Raw genomic sequence first — 22,501 nt, forward strand, 5'->3', positions numbered from 1 at the left:
CCCAGCTTTGCCTTTGTATTGTTATCAATCAAGATCACTTTGGTTAATAATAAAAGGCTCAAAATATACAGATGGGGCGAGTCCTGGCACAGAGCCTTACAGGAATGAGAATGCAGTGGCCCACTTCTCTCTCATTCCTTCAAAGCCTGTGCACGAGAAGAATGGAGAGGTAAGAAGGAAAGTAATTTCCCTCCTCTCTACCCAAGCAAGGGGTATCCCCAAGGTACAGAGAGGAAACTCTGGCGAGCAACAAGGCTTTATTAGACCATGATAGGCTGGGTGTAGTGGCTCATGCCTGTAATCCCAGTACTTTAGGAGGCCAAGGCAGAAGGATCACTTGAGCCCAGGAGTTCGAGACCAGCCTGGGCAACATGGCGAAATGCCATCTCTACCAAAAATTGCAAAAAGTAGCCAGGCATAGTGGCGCACACCTGTGGGACCAGCTGTTCAGGAGGCTGAGGTGGGAGGATCACTGGAAGTCAAGGCCGCAGCAAGCCGTGACTGGGTCACTGCACTCCAGCCTAGGTGACGGAGCAAGACCTGCCTCAAAATAACTAAATAAATAAGAACATTTTATTCTCAGTATTTCTTTTCATATACACACACACACGATACACACGCCCACATACACACACACACACACACACACACACACACACACACACCAGTCAAAGAACTTTTGAAGCAGATTAATTACAAAACCAAGGTTAGGAAGGAAATCCCCCAGGACACTACTCATGTTTGATGTTGGTTTTCTGTTTGTTTCTCTTAGAGCTCTTACAATCTCTTTCCTGAACAATGGGTGAAACTATTTGGGGGGATCCAGCAAGGAGATCTTCCACTGGCTTTTAGTCAAAAGCTGAGCTGACAGACATTCCAGCAGCAACAGACCCAACCACCAAGACCCATTGTTGGACAAGCACCTAAGGATTTGCAAACCGGCACAGCCACGCCCCAAACCCACGCTGTGCACTCCTGGGACCACGCTGCGGGTGAGCAGAGCTGCAAGTCTGCAAGGCCCCAATTTATCCGTTAACTGCCCAGTTCTCCCTGGAGATACGCAGCTCCTGGGTGTGGGGACTGTTTCTGTTCTTGTGGGGACCTATTCCATTGTCTTGCCTCGGCACAAACACTCCGTGAGCTGGAAAACCCCCAGCTGCGTCTCAGACTGAACCTTAGAAGCATCTTCTCCTTCTCCCATCCCGACTCTCCCACGCATGACCCCTTCGCCACATGTACCTCCTCATCCCTCTCCCTCTCCAAGTACATCCCCGTGTTGGGGCCTTTGTATCTTTGGTGAATTCTGCCATCCGGCCCAAGCCTTTGTAGGCATCCAGGAGGCTTTGGAGGGGAGGATATTTGATAAATGATAGTTGCTATAAATGAGCTGGAACAAGACACAGACAAAGACTTTCCATGGAAAGCTGAGAAATGTTTATTCCCAGAAGACAGTGGTGACATGATGCCCAGCCACCTGTCAGCCAGTGATGCAGGGTTGGTGGCTCTGAAATGTTGGGTCTCCCAGCCCAGACACATACGGCTGTCTTCTGGTGACTGTTTCTCTCAAACTAACCACGCAGGTCCATTAGAAGCTGCCATGCTCTCAAAGGAGCCCCCACCACATTCTGCCAGCCTCAGCTCCAGAGGTGTTGGTGACCTGGGGATGCTGGTCATGGAGGAAAACCAGGCAGGAGTGGAGATGTCACAGAGTCTGGCAGTTTTGAGACCCTTCCTGCAATCTGGTTGCTCAGCCTCAGCTTCCATTCTAGGAACTACTCACTGCCTTGCCTGAATCTTGTTTCTGTCACTTACACCCAAAGAGTTCTGTTGATTCCAGGGTTTTTATTGTGGTAAAATATACATAACGTAAAATTTAGGCTGGGCATGGTGGTTCACACCTGTAATCTCAGCACTTTGGGAGGCCAAAGTGGGTAGACTGCTTAAGCCCAGGAGTTCAAGACTAGCCTGGCTCACGCCTGTAATCCCAACACTTTGAGAAGCTGAGGCGGGCAGAAGCAAGCAGATCACTTGAGGTCAGGAGTTCGAGACCAGCCTGGCCAACAAGGTAAAACCCCGCCTCTACAAAAAAAAAAAAAAAAATACAAGAAATTAGCTGGATGTGGCGATGCATGGCTATAATCCCAGCTACTTGGGAGGCTGAGGCAGGAGAATTGCTTGAACCCGGGAGGACAAGGTTATAGTGAGCCGAGATCACGCTATTGCACTCCAGCCTGGGCTATAACAGCGAAACTCTATCTCAAAAAAAACAAAAAAAACAAACAAACTGGGCAACAAACAGAAGCCCCATCTCTACCAAAAAAAAAAAAAAAAATAGTTGGGATGTAATGGTGCACACTTGTTGTCCCAGCTACTTGGGAGGCTGAGGCAGGAGAATCACCTATGCCCAGAAAGGTTGAGTCTGCAGTGAGCCACACTCACTCCAGACTGCCAGACACAGTAAGACCCTGTCTCAAAAGAAAATGTATCATTTTAACTATTTTCAAAATGTAGAATTCTGTAGCATTTAGCCCATTTATAAAGCTATGCCATCATTGTCACCCTCTAGTTATAGAACATTTTCATCACCCCAAAAGGAAGCCCATTCCCTGAGCAGCCACTTCCTGGCCCCACTCTCCCAGCCCCTGGCAACCACTCACCTGCTTCCTGCCTCTGTGGCTTTGCCTGTTCTGGATGTTTCATTCCAATGGAGTCATACGGCATGTGGTCTTTTGTTCAAGTCCAGTTTTAGGGCAGTCCTGGAGCAGCACTCACCACTCAGTCCGAGGTGGCTTCCCTCTCTGATAAGGTCCCCTCAGGAGTCCTGGCTGCCTAGTCCCTCAGCCTCACCAAGGGCACTTTGCTAAGGCAGATGGGTGGAGTGGACGGCCAGGTTCCTACGAAGCCGTATCAGAGTTTGAGTCCTCCCTTTTCCCTTTCATTCACTGAATACATGTAAGCATCTATTTGACACCCACTACATGTCAGGTGCCGTATGTGATTACATGAGATGAATAAGGTGCGGTCACCACCTTCCAAGATCTCAGTAACCAGGGAGGTCGGGGGGGCAGGGGGCTTGGGTCTGTTTTCCCATCTCTTTGAGCCTCTGTCCTAATCTGTGCAAGGGGCCGATCTCCTGGCCTTGCAAAACTGTTATGGCATTTCCATGGGGTAACATGCAGGGCCAGGACTAGGGTGAAGCAAGAGAGGTACCCGCCGGTGCAAAATTTAAGGAGGTGCTCACTCTCAGAGCCATGCAATGCAGGGTTGGCACCTGAGACCAGGTGTCACCTCCAGTTTTACACCTCGGTGCCTCACTGTCCTGGCCCTGGCTGGGCCCTAACAATGTGTGCACACACAGCAGTGCCCAGCACAGCAGGCTGCCAACGACAGCTTCCTCCAGGCCTGGCATCTCACCACAGACCGTCCTCCTTCTCTTTGAACATAATCATCTCAGCAAGTTTATGAGACATCTCAGTCTCTTAGCTTTCCTCCTACAGATGAGCCTCAGAGAGGTTTAGGAGCTTCCCTGAAGCCACAGAGCATGTGAGGGGCCAGCCTGGAGCATGAGCCCAACTCCACCTGACCTCCAAGCAGGAGCTTGTCCTCCTAAGAATGAAAGCACTCGTCCTATGTGGTGCCCCAAAGTGGGGGACCTTTCTGAGGGCTTCATCTGCATTAACGCATTCCCACCCCACCCCCATTCCCCACCATCCAATGAGACAACTGCTAATTTCATCCCCCTTTTATACCTGCAGCCCGGGGGGTAGGGGGTCAGCCAGCTGGCTCAGGTACAAGTTCACGAGGGGAGGAGCTGGGTGGGGACCTGACGATGTGGCTGCACGGTCCCCCAACATCTTCTGCATTTGGCCCACATACAGTGCCATCCTAGTGGATATTTGGGGCTTGCCACCATTGATTTAGCCTTGGTCCATAAGAGGTCATCATGGCCCACTCAAAAGTTCACTGCCTCAGACGCCCTCTCCCAGGACCCTGCCCAAGGCAGTGACTATGGGCGTTATAGCCTGTGTCTACTGAAGGGGGTGTGTCCACCAGGGAACTCACCTGCAGTGGTGTGTGTCCTGAATGAACATGCACACGCCACTGCCCACACACATGCACACACATGAACACGTGTATACTGGAAAGCAACCCAAAATCCCTAGAAGACCTAGAGAGGCATGGAGAAGCACATTTCTGATTTTTGCAGACACCCAGTGGCCAGAGACCACTGTTATGCAGCTCTAGCCTGAAACCCTTGCTCCTCTCAGCCAGTGTCAGCCACAGCTCTCCGGAGAAACAGAACTAGCAGGAGGTTTAATATGTGTGTGCACATGTGTGTAAAGAGAGAGAGACAGATTTTTAGGAATTCCTCATATAACTGTGGAGGCTGGTAAGTCTGAAATGTGTAGGGCAAGCCGGCAGGCTGGAAACCCAAGCAGGAGCTGATGCTATGGTCTTGAGGCAGAATTCCTCCCTCCCAGAAAAACCTCGGAGTCTGCTCATAAGGTCCTCCCCTGATTGGATAAGGCCCACCCACAATGTCAAGGTTACCCTTGAGGTCAGCTGATGGGAGAGGCTGACCACATCCACCAGCACCTTCTCAGCAGCACCCAGATGGGTGTCTAACTGGACCACTGGGCACGGGAGCCTGGCCACAGGACATGTGAACCTCACCGTCAGCCCATCAGGGTCTGAGCCAGGTATCAGAACCCGCCCAGGTATAAGAATCCACTCGCGTGTCAGAACCCAGGACCCAGTGATACCAGAGGATCGGAACCCGCTCGGGTTGACATACCAAGGAGTCACACCTGCTTCTCACTCCAAAGTGCTTCTCGTAGACACGCTTTTACAGGCTTTCTTTGACATGAAATGTTACTTGGGAGACTCTCCAGCACACTGCAAAATGTAAGCTGTGATCGTATGCATATGCGCCCGTATATCAGAGGACCCACATGCGATGTGTTGTTGAAAATCTTTTTGTTGGGTTGCCTCAGAAGGGCCGTCTTGCTAAACAATGGATTCTACAAAGTGACCAAGCAACAAAAACAAACTTCGAGTTTTAAATTTCAGCTGATTCTCTCATCTACAACAAACACTTCTTTAATAAAAATGACTGCAATGAAAAAATCCCTAAATAACAAAAAAGCCGCCTGACTCAAATCAATGAGCAATATCACTCCAGCCACATCCAATGGAATGAAATGGCACAAGATTACTGCTATGAGATCCGACCCGTAGAATTCAAATGTGCATGACCTTGTCCTTATGAAATGAATAGTGGGAGCGGAGAAGCCAGCAAAGGAGAGTTACATTCAACTCAAAACCAGAAAGTCAACTTCTCCTAAGAAAGGCCCCTTAAAATGTTCAGGAGAGTTTGTATAATCGCAAATACATAGGGGGAAAAAATCGTAAATATACTTTTCATATGGTTGAAGAAATGGAAGAGAAGTCTACTTTGCAAATGTGGGGGGAAGCCCTCTGACTCATGAAGTGAGGGGGTAGGGTAAGGGAAGGAAACATTTGGGATTAAATATTGTCATTTGAGTGGCGCAGCTGATGAAAGCCAGGAAATTCTAAATGTGTGCACCGACAATCTGCCACTCCAATTTTACACTCCGGACTCCTGAACAAAAGCTACACTGTGAGGTGCCTGGGGACGGCGCTGGCGTGACTGCGGAGGGAATGGGGCACAGGTTTCCTTTCAATTTAATGACTTTTCAGTGGTGAGTGTGAAAACCAAAATGTTGTTCTGCGAGGCAAGGCAGACGCTTGGCCCTGCCCCCTCCCCCAAGCACTCCAGTGAGATGATTTCCTGACTGGGGACAGTCATCTTGCCCTGCGTCACCTCGAAGCATTTAAATCCAAGGGTGCTCCCACCAGCAGGATCCCTCCTGCCCTCCATATGGATGCAGTGGGGCAACCACACCATCCCTGGGTCCTGAGCCCAGACAACCCTGGCACTGTCCCCACCACAGTGAATTAACCCTGGCCATGGCTGACGCTGGCTCTCTACAGAAAGCCAAATGCCAGCGTGCAGGGAATCAGCCCAGGAGGAGACTGTGTGTGTTCAGAGTCAAAGAGCCCCTTAGAATGGCAGGCACTGTTCGCTGATGCACGTTCTGGGGGAAATGACAAGGAGACCGTAAGTCACAGCGCCCCCAGGGCTCCCTGTGTTTATTTACTGAGTTCAGCCAACAGCCTTCGAAGTGATTTAGACGGCCCTCCAGATAAAACTCTGGGAGATTCAAAAGGGGCTTTTACAAACTTAACCTTGCCTGGGTGGTGGGCGCAGGAGGGTGGGAGAAAGCACAGAGGAGGCGTCGGAAGGGGCCTGGGGCCTAAGACCACCTCCCGTGACCGCCTCTGAAGTCTAGGGGTGGTTCTTTGAGCATAAGACTGAGGTGTCCGAGGGACAGAGGTACCCTAGGCCCCAGGCCCAGGAACCCAGAGCAAAAACAGCTCCGCAAGTCGCCTGCCCAAGCATGAAGCTGCAGAGAGCGTCGGAGGAAAAGAAAAAACACCCAGGCCTTGAGACCAGAGGGAGAAACCATGAGGCAATGGCCGGGTGCGGCGGCTCACACCCATAATCCCAGCACTTCAGGAGGCTGAGGCCAGAGAATTGCTTGAGGCCAGCAGGTTGAGGCTGCAGCGAGCTGTGACTTCACCACTGCATTCCAGCCTGGGTAACAGAGCAAGACTCCATCGCCAAAAATAAAAATAAAAATGAAAAGAAAGGAGCAGAAGGCCGGGCATGGTGGCTCACGCCTATAATCCCAGCACTTTGGGAGACTGAGGCAGGCAGATCGTTTGAGGTCAGGAGTTTGAGACCAGCCTGGCCAACGTGGCGAAACCCTTTCTCTACTAAAAATACAAAAATTAGCTGGGCATCGTGGCGGGCACCTGTAATCCCAGCTACTCGGGAGGCTGAGGCAGGAGAATTGCTTGAACCTGTGAGGCAGAGGTTGCAGTGAGCCAAGATCGCGCCATTGCATTCCAGCCTAGGCAACAGAGAAAGACCCCATCTCAAAAAAAAGAAAGGAGCAGGAAGAGAAGAGACATAAATAGTAGATTTGCTGAATCTGAGGATTCTTTCCCTTTCGCACTTTCAGGCTGAGATCTCTGAGCTCTGAGAAAAGCCACTTGGAACCTCGCCAGTGGCCTCCACCCTTTTTCAGAGGAGAGCAAACACTGGCGCAGCCTGCGCTTGTCCCTCCTTGTCAGGGATTTCTTTGCCCTGGCTTAAAGAACACCCCAGCCTGCACTAATGGGCCTAGGGCGATGCCCACACTTGCAGGGACCCACCACACACCGCCTGTCCTCCTCCTCCAGGCTGCCCCGCAGCCCTTCAGCCATGCAGGATGCTTTCCTGCCTCCACACCTCCACCTAGGCTGTTCCCTCTGTCAAATGCCCTTCCCACACAACTTCCCCCTAAGAAATCCTAATTGTCCCTTAACACTCAGCTCAAAAGTCATTTCCTCCAACGCACCTGGGACAGAAGAGACCACACTCTGCCCATGTTCCCCAGAAACTCCAGAGGGAGCAGGACACGCTTACCCCTGTGAGTCTGAGAGGCAGGGTTGGGTATTCATCTGTGTGCGCTTGGTCCCTGAACACGGCAGTTGCTCCATAAATGTCAGGCCCACTCCCCTAGACATCAAGAGGGCTGCATTCTTCAACAAAGCCCCTCTCAGTGACAAGCGTATCTCAGAGCCCCCACAGTCTCTGACCATAGCAACAGGACCAACATCCCAGTCGAAGCGGGGGTGTCCCAGGCAGCAGGCCAGGACCACGCTGCATGTTCACAGGCTCAGTTATAGCCGTCAACCACGCCACGGTGCCCAACCACACCACGGAGCCTGACCACGCCTCGACCATGCCACGACGCCTGAACTTTTATCTCCATTTCTCAGGTGAGGACCTGAGGCTCGGGTGGCCCCGTCACTTTCCTAGGGGCATTTGGCAAGAGGCAGGGACTGTGCACAGCCCAGAGCTGCCGTCTCCGTCTCTCAGAAAAGCAGCCCTGAGTCTCAGCCCTGCCATCCTTTCCCACAGGATTTCCAGGCAGGGCCCAAAGAAGTCCCTTCCTCACTCTAAGACGGGTCCTCAAAGCTCGGATGCAGGACCTGAAGAGAGGCCTGCGCTCATTGATTTGATTTGATTTTTCCTTCTAGATAACTGGCTCAAATACCTATTGTTTTCCCTTGATCTTAAGGCAGCATTTTCAGGACAAGCGGGAGAGTCTCTACTTGCCTTCACCTCTGGCCATAAACCAGGGGACAGCACCACCTCCTGGCCGGCAGAGATGTGGCGCCCGCTTGGTGTCCGGCTTGCAGAATCCAGCAGCCGCCTCGGACGTCCTGAGCTGCCAGTCTCTCCAGCCCCAGTTACCAGAGGAAGTCAATAGGGCACGAGCACCTCGTGCTCGTAAGGAAAGCACGGTGGGCTGGCCTCACTGGGCTCGGGCAGCAGTGCGAGAGTGCAGGTGCTGCACTGTCAAAGGACAGGCACCACCAGCCAGGCCCATGAGCCAGAGGATGTGGGCTTCCTGCAGCTGGGAGCAAGGAGCACCTTGGAGAGGAGCCCAGGGGAGCTCCAAGAGGAGGATGACTGAGCCAAGGGAGCCCCGTCCATAAGCAAGATTGGGGGGCCACAGGGGAAGAAATTAGAGGTGCAGGGCAGACAAAATCAGAAGCCACAGTCGCTCAGTGCCCTGGGTATGACCTGGCACCGTGACACACCTAGCCAATACGTCATAAAGAGAAACAGGAGGAGTTGTCAGCAAGGAGGCGTGTGTGCCGGCCGCGCATGACAGTGTGTGTGTGCTGGGGAAAGACACGGATGAGGCAGGCAGGGGCTGCTGCCCGGAGCTTCCACGGGGTGGGAGAGAGAGCAGGAAGGACATGCACAAGCACACAGATGATGGGGATGCATCATTTGTTAAATTAAATTTCCAAGCGAATCTCTCCCTGGCACTTCCAATAAATACTGTTGAAGGACAAGCTAGCGTCCCCCGGAGGTAGAGGTCACTTGAACCTTTCATTCATTCACTAATCTGCTCGCTCATTCATTCAGTAAATGTGAACTGCACTTCTGTGCCAGGCCAGGTGTTGCAATAAGCACTTTATCCGCATCATTGTGTCATTAGATTTTTTTTTTTTTTTTTTAGGAGTCTTGCTCTGTCACCCAGGCTGGAGTGCAATGGTGCAATCTCAGCTCACTGCAACCTCCACCTCCTGCGTTCAAGCAATTTTCCTGTCTCAGCCTCCCGAGCAGCTGGGATTACAGGTGCACGCCACCACACCTGGCTAATTTTTGTATTTTTAGTAGAGATGGGGTTTCACCATATTGGTCAGGCTGCTCTCGAACTCCTGACCTCAGATGATCCATCCGCCTCAGCCTCCCAAAGTGCTGGGATTACACCATGCCCAGCCTGTGTTATTAGATCTTCAGCATAACCGCCATGCAATAGGAATGAGATATGAAAATTGTGTCCCAGAGAAGTTAGTTAACTTATCCAAAGTTACACAGCTTCTGAGTAGCAGAGCTGGAATTTGAGCCAAGGTTCAGCCCCAAAGCCAAGATATTAATTGTGCTAAGTTCCATGGTGGCCCTTCACACAGAAGGTATTTACTGAGCTCCTATCAAGGGGCAGGCAGTTGAGCCAGGCTCAGGGGCTACACCAGGGACCAGAACAGAGCTGCACCTGCTCACACCAAGCAGATGGGAAGAGGTAAGACGTGGATGCACAAACCAGCAAGAGAAGAGGCACCAAGCAGAGCTGCCTCCACCCCGGCTCGCATCTCAAGGCTCTGAGCCTCAGTTTTCTCATCTGGAAAACAGGGATAAAAATAAGTTGGTGTGAAAATTTAAAAAGATCTGATACCCAAGACATAACACCCCTGGTGCCCCTAAATACTTCAATGTGTATTTCCTGAAAGCAAAGACATTCTCTTTCTCAAGACAGCACAATCCTCAAAACCAGGAGAATTGCTTGGATACAGTGTTACTATCAAATCTGCTGACCTGACTCCCATTTTACCAAGTGTCCCAATAAAGGCTTGTGTACCAAAGAAAATACTGAACTATGCATTGCAGTCAGTTGTCACATCTTTTTTATCTCTTTAGTCTCCTTCATCTGGGACATTCCTCAGTCTTTCTGGCCTCTCAGGCCAGTTATTTGATAGAAAGTTCTTCAGTTGGAGTTTGTCTGATATTTCCAGACTCAGGGTTTGCATTCCGGGCAGGAAATCCGCAGAAGTCCCATTGCATCCTTCTCGGTGCCGCGCGTCGGGAGGCCATGAAGTCTATCTGTGCATGCATGGATGATGCTGATATTGATTAAGGTGTTGTCTGCCAGCTTTCTTCACTTTAAAGTTAAGACTTCACCCTTTGTAATTAGTATCCTGTGAAGTTCTTTGAGACTATGTAAAAATCCTGTTACCTAATGAAATTTTCACGCACTAGTTTTAGCATCTACTGATGACTCTTTCCAACATCAATCATTACCATGATGGCAGCCGAGTTGTGGTTTTCCAATCACATTCTATCTTCATCAGCTGGCTCTGGAGCAGACCTTCTTCAAGGCAGATTTTCACTGAGGAGTGGGAAACCCATCTCCCGGCATCCTTCTTGTCCCTACAATTCGTTCTCCCCACAATACTCAGAGAGGACTTCTAAACAAGGAAGCCAAAACGTGTTCACCTGCAAGAGAGTGAAGGGGGAACCCCCATCCCACTCCATACACAAGAAATTAACTCAAAGTGGATCAAGCCCTTAAATGTAAGAGCCCAAACTTTAAGCTCTTAAAACATGGGGATAAATATTCATGACATTGGGGATTTCCAAAGGATTCTGAGCTATGGCACCAAAACCACAAGCAACAAAAGGAAAAATGTATATATAAACCTCATCAAACCTAAAAAGCTTCAGAGGACACTGTCAAAGAGGGAACAGATAATCCATGGATGGAAATAAATATTTACAGTACCTTGTACTAGACATCTTGTCATATATCTAGTATGACATTTGTGCCTAGAATATATCAATAATTTTTACAACTCAATAAAAGATAAATAACCCAGGTGCCTGATAAATACTTGTCCAATAAATGAACTAATGAAAACCATACACACACACACACACACACACACACAATTTACTATGGTACTTACATTCAAGACAATAGTCATTTTTAGAGAGAAAACTACTACCGTACTAGCATTGATTTCCCCCCAACAACCATCTTCTAAATTAGTGTTTTCATAGCACAAAGTTTGGGAAATTCCAGACCAGGAGTTTGCTGTTCACCAAGACTCTCAATAGTTGCCAAAATTAGACCCAAGACTCAATATGGTATGAGCAAAATGAGCGTTTTCATGCACGCCTGGGTGGGGACTGAACATTGGAACCATCTTTCCAGAGGGTGATTTGTCAACCATAAGCCTTAAACCCGGGTACACCCCTTTACCCAGGAAAGTTCTAGAAAATTACACCAAAGGAATAGTCACAGTTTGATATAAAGATTGGACAACAAAGATGTTTCTTGTAGCCGTGTTCATAATATCAGAAGATGAGATGTAACCTAAATGACTAACGTTAGGTAGTGATTAAATGCATCACGGTGCACCAAACCATGCCATGGAGTTCTATGCTTCTGAAGATGAAATCATAAAGGAAATCTGACATGGAAATTGTCATAGCGTATTGTGTAGTGGGGAAAAAAAGTGGGTTGTAAAATATTATGTAGATATAACAAATAAAGGACTTGTATCCAAGATATAGAAAGAATGCTTACAATGTAAAAATAAAATGATAGCTAATTTAAAATGGGGCAAAGGGCCAGGGGCAGTGGCTCGCGCCTGTAATCCCAGCACTTTGGGAGGCCGAGGTGGGCTGATCACCTGAAGTCAGGAGTTCGAGACCAGCCTAGCCAACATGGTGAAACCCCATCTCTACTAAAAATACAAAAATTATCTGGGTGGCGGCACGTGCCTGTCCCCAGCTACTTGGGAGGCTGAGGCAGGAGAATCGCTTGAACCCAGGAGGCAGAGGTTGCAGTGAGTCAAGGTGGCGCCATTGCACGCCAGCCTGGGAGACAGGGGGAGACTCTGTCTCTAAATAAATAAATAAATAAATAAATAAATAAATAAATAAATAAAATGGGGCAAAGCATTGAGGAGACATTTCTCCAAAGAAGATTCAGAGATGGATAGATACCAATAAGCACACGAGAAGATGTATCAGGAAAAAAGCAAGTCGCAATCGCAACGAGATACCACACGCCATGTCTGCTAGGGTGGCCAGAATCAAAAAGACAGACAATAGTTGGTAAGGATGAGGAGAAATTAGAATCCACACGCAATGCTGGTGGGAAGGCAGTAGTGGAGCTGCTATTGAAAGCAGCTTGGCAGTGCCTCAAAATGTTAGCTATAGATTTACCATATGATTCATCAATGCCACTCCTAGGTATATACCCAAGAGAAATGCAAACCTCTGTCCATAAAAAACATGTACATGGGCTGGGCATGGTGGCTCACACTTGTTATCTCAATGCTTTTGGAGGCCAAGGCGAGAGGATCACTTGAGGCCAGGAGTTTGAGACCAGCCTGGGCAACACAGAAAGAACCTGTCTCTAAAAAAATTTTTTTTCTTTAAATTAGCCAGGCTTGGTGGTGCATGCCTGTAGTACCAGCTACTCAGGAGGTGGAGGCGGGAGGATAGTTTGAGCCAGGGAGGTCGAGGCTGCTGTCAGCTATAATTGCACCACTGCACTCCAGCCTGGGCAACAGAGCCATCTCTTAAAAAGAAATAATGTGGCCAGGTGCTGTGGCTCACACGTGTAATCCCAGCACTTTGGGAGGCCAAGGCAGACGAATCACTTGAGTCTAGTAGTTCAAGACCAGCCTGGGCAACATAGTGAAATACTGTCTCTACAAAAAAATACAAAAATTAGGCAGACATGGTGGTATGCGCCTGTAGTGTCAGCTACTAGGGAAGCTGAGGTGGGAGGATGGCTTGAGCCTGAGAGGCAGAGGTTGCAGTAAGCTGAGATTACACCACTGCACTCCAGCCTGGGTGACAAAGTGAAACCGTCTCAAAAAAAAAAAAAAGAAAAGAAAAGAAATAGAGACAAGCAAATCTCCAAAGAACAGCTGCCCAGGGTCTCTCTGTTCACTAGACTGGGGAAAGGGTTGAACTGGGTTTCCTCTCCCTGCAGCAGGAGAGGCTGCTCCTTACCCCCAACCACCACCAGGGCACAACACCCCCTCCAGGTCCCCAGATGCCAAAAGGCTGGCATTTCCAGCATCCCCTGAACACCCAGGCAGTCTCTTTGTCCCTGTCTACAGGGTGACACTTCCCCTGCCCCCATAACTAGGGGAGCAATGGGAGGCAGGGTTTCAACTGGGTCACAGCCTGTTGGGCACAGAGCTGTCCCCACTCGAGCTACCTCTCCACAGGCTCCTGTGGACCTGCTGTGCAGCCTGCCTGACAGCCCCAGACTGTACCAAATGCCACCCACTCCATGCCTGCAGCTCTGGCTCGTCCCAAACTCCCCTCATTGGCCATACAAAGCAGCACATCTGAAACCCTGTGGCACAGACATGTCACCTGGGTGTGGTTAAGGTGCAGATTCTGCATCTGGAGTCGGGAATAAGGCTGCATTTCTGTGTTTCTAACCTCCAAGGGATGCCAAAGCCTGGTCCATGGAACACACATTGAGTTAAAAGATCATGAAAACCCTCCTACTGAGTCAAGTAATGGGATATGAGGTTCTCTTCCTGGACCACCTGCTTCCCCACGCTGTCCAGAGGCCCTGGGGAGGCTGCTCTGCTCTGCGGCAGTGTCCGTGGATCGGATTTGTCTCCTTGCTGACAATTAGGCTGTCAGGATTTGGAGATATGGAAGGGGAGGGGCCTGGGGAGCACTGGCAGAGTAATTTCCCACCCCCAGAGCTTGTTCTCTAAAGAAAGACAACCATCTTACTTTAGGGGTAGAATTTTGCAATTCTTGTGCATTCTTAGGTTGATATTCTGCTTTCTTTTCAGGAGGGTAGAGACAAATACAGGAAGTGAATTAAAAGTTAGTTTAGCTGAGTGTGAAAGGAGATCAAAAGTAACAGCTAGGCTGGGCGCGATGGCTCATGCCTATAATCCCAGCACTTTGGGAGGCTGAGATGGGAAGATCAAAAGGTCAGGAGTTCGACACCAGCCTAGCCAACATGCTGAAACCCTCTCTCTACTAAAAATACAAAAATTAGCCGGGCGTGGTGGTAAGCACCTGTAATCCCAGCTACTTGGGAAGCTGAGGCAGGAGGATCACTTGAACATGGAAGATGAAGGTTGCAGTGAGCTGAGATCATGCCACTGCACTCCAGCCTGGGTGACAGAGTGAGACTCTGTCTCAAAAAAAAGAAACAAAACAAAACAAAACAAAGAAAAGGCCCAGCATAGTGGCTCACGCCCATAATCCCAGCACTTTGGGAGGCCAAGGTGGGCGGATTGCCTGAGCTCAGGAGTTCACTACCAGCCTGGGCAACACAGTGAAACTCTATCTCTACTAAAATACAAAAAATTAGCCAGGCGTAGCAGCATGCGCCTGTAGTCCCAGCTACTCGGGAGACTGAGGCAGGAGAATTGCTTGAACCCGGGAGGCAGAGTTGCAGTGAGCCGAGATCACGCCACTGTACTCCAGCCTGGGCAACAGAGCGAGACTTCGTCTCAAAAAAAAAAAAAAAAGGTGACAGCTAATGCCAGGTGATGACCAGAAAACACAGTGCACGCCTCTCTTTCCGTACCTCTCCCACCCGTCCTCACTGGGGATCTTTGGTTGGCTCGAGCCCCTGCCTACATCTAATGGAATCACAGGAGAAACGGGGGTTGGGGGTTGAAGGATGAGAAAGAAAAGTATTTGAGGACTTCCTCTGATCTGGTTCTGACACCTCAGGCCCCTTATCCCTCTTTATAATTATTATCCCCCTCTTCTACAGACTGAGACACTGAGGCTCAAAAAAGGCTAAAAGATTTGTCCAAGGTCACATGGCAAGCAAGCTGGCAAAAAATGTTTGTTTTCATGACTCCTAAGTCAGGCTCTTTCTATAATATCAGAGTCTCCTAAATCGAATGTCTCTATTAGCAGGTAAAGCAAAGTACAAACGGCACATCACAGGATAGGAGCTGCATAAATGGACATATTCCAATTAATTTGAAAAAGCATGTTGGAGAAAGCAAGCATGAGGGGAGGCAGTAAAACTGGTGGCAAGGCAAGTGGAATCTTCCAGATATAGGATCTTAAGGAACGGAATGAATGATTTGGAACTACATATTTATCTTAAGAAACCAGTAGAACTTTAAAAAGTTCCCATTCATTCAAAAGTATTTAATAAGCATCTGTTGAAGAGGCCAGGTGCAGTGGCTCATGCCTGTAATCCTAGCACTTTGGGTGGCTGAGGCGGGTGGATCACCTGAGGTCAGGAGTTCAAGACCAGCCTGGCCAACATGGTAAAACCCTGTCTCTATGAAAAATACAAAAATTAGCTGTGCATGATGGTGCATACCCATAATCTCAGCCCCTCAGGAGGCTGAGGCAGGAGAATCCCTTGAACCCGGGAGACAGAGGTTGCAGTGAGCTAAGATTGTGCCACTGCACTCTAGACTAGGTGACAGAGTGAGACTCCATCTCAGAAAAAAAAATCTATTGAACACCAGTCCTGTGGTAAAGGAGAGAGAGGGTGATAGGGATCACTCCAGTTAATTCTCACAACAATCATTTGTCATTCTTTTCCACGCATGAGGAAAACAAGCCTCAGACAGGCTAAGTGTCCTGCCCAGCTGGGATGTGAACCTGGTCTGTCTGATCCCAGAGTCAGCAGTCCTAACACTGCACACCCATCACTCCCTTTTCACCTCAGAAACATCAAGCTGCAGTCTCTATGAGCACATAAAGAATGTATCTGAGATTGTTCTCAATGCTGGCCTAGACTCAGAAAAATCCTGCTCATTCTGATCCGAGCAGGTAGGAGACCAATGATATGCTACCTACAAGAAATAAACATTAAAGGCAAAGACAAGTTTGAAATAAAGGCATGCTTCTGGCAATGCTAGAATAATAAATACCAGACTCATCCTGCCATACTATAGAGCTAAGAAAATGAAACTGATGAAACGGTCATCAATTTAAGAGATCATGCCTGAGGGAGGAGAAACAAATGAGGTGAGGCCTATGACATAAAATAGGTGGTGACAGATATAAAGAATGTCCTTCTCATGCACATCAGTAGACTCCGCACAGTGGAGGAAAGGAACGAACTTAAGACAGCATAATAGAAATTATCCAAACTAAACACAAGGATGAAGGGGCAGGGGAGGGGTGGGAGGAGGGGAAGGAGAAGGGGAGGAAGAGGAGGAGGAGGGAAGGGAGAGGAGTGGGAGAGGGGGAGGAAGATCGGGGGAGGAGTGGGGAAAGAGGAGGAGGGAAGGAGGAAGAGGTGGAAAAGAGGAGAGGAGAGGGGGAAGGGAAGGAGATGGAGGGGAGGAGGAGGGAGAGGGGTAGGAGGGAAACGATGACGACGATGTTTTAAAAACCCTTGGGACAACATAAATAATCTAACACACATGTGACTGGAATCTAAGAAGGAAAAAGAGGGAACAATAACAGTGGAAGATATATTTGTAGTCAATGGCTGAGAATTTTACAAAATTAATCAAAGACATCAAGTCATAAATCCAAGAAGATTAGAGAACCCCAAGCAGAACTTTAAAGACACATAATATTTAAACTACTAAAAAATAAAGAGAAAGAGAACGTATTTAAGGGCAGCCCAGGAAACTAAAGAGCGAAGTTAAGAATGACAGCAGATTTCTCATCAGAAACTATGTAATCCAGAAGATAATGAAGTGTCATCTTTAAAGTGCTGAGAGACAAATAACTGTCAGCACAGATTTCTACCCCAGGGAAAAATATCTTTCATAAGTGAAAGTAACTTTTTAATTTCAGAAAAACAAAATCTGAGATGACTAATTATCAGTAGACTTGTGCTACAATAAATTAAAGGAAATTTTTCAGGTAGAAGGAACATGAAACCAGACAGAAACTTGGTTCTATACACAGAAACAAAGAGCTCTGGAAATTGTTCAGATGAAGGTTTGGATGAAAGAACTTTTAAATCACTCTAAAATATTTAATGTCTAAAGCAAGCTTGTCCAACCCATGGCCCACAGGCCACACACAGCCCAGGGCAGCTTTGAATGTGGCCCAACACAAATTTGTAGACTTTTTTAAAACATGATTAGATATTTTTTTTCTTTTTCTTTTTCTTTTTTTTTTTTTTTTTTTTTTTTTTTTTAGCTCATCAGCTATAGTTAGTGTTAGTTAGTGTATTTTATGTGTGGCCCAAGACAACTCTTTTTCCACTGTGGCCCAGAGAAGCCAAGAGATTGGACGCCCCTGGTCTAAGGCAAAAATAGAAGCAGAGGATTATGGATTCTTAAATGCATGTATGACAACAATATACAAAAGATGGGAGGGAGAAACTGGAACTATGAAATTCTTCCATTACACATGCATGATATCTTATTTGTAGGTAGATGGTGAAAAATTAAAGATGGATGTATACTGTAAACCCTAGGATAGCCAAAGAGATATTCTTAACTGTTTAATACAAATACAATTATTTGGAAAAACAGGTATAAAAATAACAATACTGGCCAGGTGCAGTGGCTCACGCCTGCATTCCCAGCACTTTGGGAGGCTGAGGTGGGCAGATCACTTGGGATCAGGAGTTTGCGACCAGACTGACCAATATGGTGAAAACCCATCTCTACTAAAAATACAAAAATTAGCCAGGCATGGTAGGCACCTGTAATCCCAGCTACTCAGGAGGCTGAGGCAGAAGAATCGCTTGAACCCAGGAGGCGGAGGTTGCAGTGAGTCGAGATCACACCATTGAACTCCAGCCTGGGTGACAGAGCGAGACTCCATTTCAAATAATACTACTAATAATAAAACATTAAATAATAAAAATACAAATATAATAACAATGTACTGTGGCATTTGTAATACATGTAGCAGTGAAATGTATGAAAAAATAGCAGAAAGGAAGGGGTAGAAGAAATTTTTACTCTTCTCTCTTTGACCAACCAACCACACCTGTAAAATGAGAACAAAGTCTATGACATAGGATTATGAAAAGAACTAAATGACTTCACACACGTACAGTACCAAGCCCAGCGCCTGATGTGTGATGAGTGCTTGGTAAATATTTGTTAAATGGACAAGTGAAGTGTTTAGTGTCATACATTTATTCATTATAAGAAAGTCAGGATTTCTCCCTAAGAAGCTGAATATAGATTTCCTATATGGGGCTCACCAGGAGGTTGGTTAACTGCCAACAAGCGTTGTGTCTTCAAGCCCTGGTCTGGAAAACAGTCCATCATCAATTTTACCTCCCAAGACTCGGTTCCCTCCCAGGAGCTTGTAAGTGAGGCAGACAGAGTTTAGTCAGTAATGGCAGTCAGGAAAAATAAACTTGCCTAGAGAAAGGGACAAAGAGAACCACAAACAGCTTATGTCGGGAAAAGGAATGTTTTCAACTCCTCGACATCTGTAATGCACATTTATCCTGTGATGAGCAATTGCACTTCTGTGTCTGACCTTGGGAAGACCCTGGAAAGTCTGGCCAGTTTGAAGACAAATGTATAAACCACACGCAAATTTCACAGCGAACCAACCAATAAATATTCTCCAAACTGCCCTTGACATGTAAATGTTACCATGAATCTTAATGGCTTTACGCCCAAATCCTAGGCCTAGGAGCAGCCAGTAAAGTCCACGGAAAGATGTTCAAATGGGGTGTTGGTCAATGGAATGGCCCATTTTCCACTTTGCATAGGACAAAAGTGATCCTGCTTGGATAGAAAGGGAGTTGTGTGAGCAAAGGAGGTGTGTGGGAAAGCCCAGGGCATGGTGGGGAGGAGCAGGTCAGTCTCTGAGGCTGGCATGTTGGACACTCCATGACCTTGATGCCATTTTGCTCCAGCAATTTCTGCACCAACCAGCTGTGCACAGGTGTAGCCAGCACCCTGCCTAGCTGCACCATGTACATCTTGCTTTCAGCCCAGCCTCTCTGCCACCGCCTCATGGGACCTGCAGAAGCCATCCAGCTACAGAAATGCCAAGGACATGTCACCCTGTGGGACAGCCCACACCAGCGCAGGGAGAGAGCAGTAACCCCCGTGGAGCCTGCACACGTCCTCAGAAAGCCCCTGATGGAACCGGGTCCCAACTGCCTGCCAGGACGAGCGACAGCCCTGGCTTCAGTTGATTCTCCTCGTGCCACTTCCCCAAAGGGAGCATTTTACTGGATGAAACCAACTTGAGGAACTTATGAAATTTAGTAATTTACCAAAAATGTGCTTATTTTAGCTCGTTATAATGTATACAGTAATTTATATTGGATGGGATGGTTTTGATAGATTTTGAAGATTTCTGCAAAGCTCTAAGTAACTGGGTTTTTTGGGGGGTGGGGCTTATTTTTGAGACAGGGTCTCACTTTGTCACCCAAGCCGGAGTGCAGTGGCGCAATCACGGCTCACTGCAGCCTTGACCTCCTGGGTTCAACAGATCTTCCTTGGCCTCCTGAGTAGCTGGGACAACAGGCGTGTGCCATCATGCCCGGCTAATTTTTTAATTTTTATAGAGACGGGGTCTCACTATGTTGCCCAGGTTGGTCTCAAACTTCCAGGCTCAAGTTATCTGCCCTCCTTGGCCTTCCAAAGTGCTGGGATTGCAGGCATGAGCCACTGCACCTGGCCCCTAAATAACTGATTCTCATTTTGTCTTCATAATAGCATTTCCTCAGCAAAAGGCGAAAGATATACAGGAGACTTGGCACACACAGTGGCCTGGGCTGCTGACGCTGGGAGGGGCAGTGGGAGACAAAGTGAGGTGGTATGAGGAGGAGGGTGTGCTGCGCCTACCCCCCTCTCCCCCCGCAATCCTCTTGCCCTAACAACCCTGCAAGGTTGAACACCCTGCTCTGGGTGCTGCCGGCTTTAGGCATCACCTGCAATTCCTGATGGCTCTGGGGCTTCTATAGCCTTCTCTATAAAGAGGGACTGCACCATCTGCCCTCAGGGGTAATAACGAGGGCAAAGTAAGACACCATATGTTTAGCTCTTACTGCAGCAGGAGTTTGGTCCGCATGGGATGCTTTTATTGTTACTGTTGCCACAGATCTTGTCTGAGGAGCTCCTGCAATCCTGAGGAAACATATGGAAGGTGTAAGATTCCCCTCGGCTGGAGACCTGCTCATTTTTCAAAATCTTTCCTGAGCACCATCTCTGCCCCAGCACTGGGCTGAGCACTGGGCACATGCAGAGCCCCAACACTGCCCCCAAAGGCTTCCGGCCTGGACCCTGAAGGAAGACAGGCTGGGAGTACGGGACAGCACCAGGGAGCAGCCTCTCCAGGAAGAGGAGCCCAAATGGGCAGAAATGGGGCGGGAAGGGCTCTCTTGGCAGAGAGGGTCAGATGACCAAGAACTTTACACACCAAGAGGGAAAATCTATTCTTGCATTCAGTGAAAGCACTCATTTCGTGAACTGGAAAGTTGTTTTTTTCTTTTTTTTTTTGAGATGGGGTCTCACACTGTCCCCCAGGCTGCAATGCAGTGACATGATCTTGGCTCACTACAACCTCCGCCTCCCAGGTTCAAGCAATTCTTCTGCCTCAGCCTCCCAAGTAGCTGGGATTACAGGCGCCCGCCACCACGGCCAGCTAATTTTTGTATTTTTAGTAGAAACAAGGTTTAGTCATGTTGGCCAGGCTGGTCTCGAACTCCTGACCTCAAGTGATCCACCTTCCTTGGCCTCCCAAAGTGTTGGGATTACAGACATGAGCTACCACACTCAGCCAACTTTTTCTTTAAAACCCCAAATTTTAATTAGCACCCCTGACACAGATCATTACCCCTTTAAGTAGCTAGTTTCTGAACTCATGCCTCCTGCAGAGATTCTCTCGGGCATCAGGTGCCCTGCCCTCCCCATGGTCTGCCTCCATGAAGTTGCACTCAGTCCTACTCTGGCCCCAAACCCCTTTGAACAAAACCCATGGAATGGTGTGGTTGTGTGAGCCTCGGTCTCCTCACCTGTCAAATGTAAGAGTGAATCAATGTCATGCATGTAGGATGTCTGTGGAACACCTGGCAGGGAGAAAACAGTGAATAGTAACTATCGTTACTGCAGGTGCTCAAAAAATATCAGTCATTTGCTTGAGTCCAGGAGTTTGAGGCTGCCGTGAGCTATGACTGAACCACTGCAGTTAAGCCTAAGCGACAGAGGGAAATCCCATCTCTTCAAAAGAAAAAAAAAAAAGCCCTATTTTCTTCACCTTTTCCATCACAGAAAAGCAAAACATTCAGATCTAGTAATTAATACTTCAGCAAAGAAGGCTCATGAGCCCATTTCTTTTAAGCATCTTCTTAACATTTTTGAGCCTGTCAGTAATCACTTTCCCATGTACTGGGTGGTACTGAGTAATTATCTCCAGCTCTCCCCAGGTCCAAGGTATTCTGCTGCAGAAACGTGACGTGTATGAGTTAGCTAGTGCTGTATAACAAATTATACTGAGACTCAGCAGTTTCAAACAACCACCATTGAACATCTCTCACAGTTTTTGAGAGTTGGGAATCCAGGAGCAGCTCATCTGGGTGGTTCTGGCTCAGTCTTGCTAGTTAAGTGGATGTCCAGGGCTGCAATCCAGGATTGCATGACGGGTCCTAAAGGATCCGCTGCCAAGCTCACACGTGTAGCTGCTGAGATTTCAGCTCCTTACCATGTGCCATGGTCATAAGGCTGATGGTGATGTGGCAGCTGGTTTCCCCAGAGCAAAGGGTCCAAGAGAAAGGAGAGAGGAGAGGGAGAGGGAAAGAAACCAAGAGGGAAGCAACAGGACCTTTTATGACCTAATCTTGGAAGTACTGTGGCATCACTTCTGCAGATTCTATTGGTCACACAGACCTATGTGATATAATGTAGGAGGGGCTACACAAGCACGTGAATTCCAGGGGGTGGGACTGCTGGGGGCTATCCTGGAGGCTGGCTACCACGACATGTCTGAGATCAGTTCCCAAGGACACCATCCCATCTGGGAACACAGATCGGAGCACCTACGTCTTCCTCTGGTGCATCTTCAAGTGTGGCTGCCATCCATTAGAATCAAGAGCTGAGATGGCAGCTCCCGAAAAGGATAGGAAGGCTGTGACCTCACAGTCCGTGGGGGAGGTTGGTGCGTATTTTTCTCACCAGCTGCAAGACAACTGGTGGGAAAATGCTCAAGGCATTAACACTTCCCTAAGGTGAGCACAGTCATTTCAGCACATTAGCAGGCTGGACTCATACGCAGTTCAGAAACTCAAGTGAGAACCAGAGCCGGGAGGTCAAGCTGGCAAGTTGTTTCAGATGGTCTTAAATTTTATTTAAAAAGGAAGAATGCAGGATTGCACAA

At 48.2% G+C, this 22,501-nt stretch overlaps 1 long non-coding RNA gene across 1 annotated transcript; it reads right to left on the reverse strand.

Annotated features, from left to right (window-relative positions):
* Nucleotides 1–1,419: 1,419 nt before the first annotated feature.
* On the reverse strand, nucleotides 1,420–21,913 carry LOC109023737 (uncharacterized). The gene is made up of 5 exons (XR_002003231.3): nucleotides 21,830–21,913; nucleotides 21,144–21,197; nucleotides 20,178–20,256; nucleotides 2,658–2,894; nucleotides 1,420–1,666 (listed from the first exon to the last, which is right to left on the reverse strand). It is a non-coding gene; the product is annotated as an uncharacterized lncRNA (long non-coding RNA).
* Between the last annotated feature and the right edge of the window lie 588 nt (nucleotides 21,914–22,501).

This window comes from Gorilla gorilla, chromosome 18 (genome assembly GCF_029281585.2).
Source record: "Gorilla gorilla gorilla isolate KB3781 chromosome 18, NHGRI_mGorGor1-v2.1_pri, whole genome shotgun sequence".
NCBI classification, from domain to species: Eukaryota; Metazoa; Chordata; class Mammalia; order Primates; family Hominidae; genus Gorilla; species Gorilla gorilla.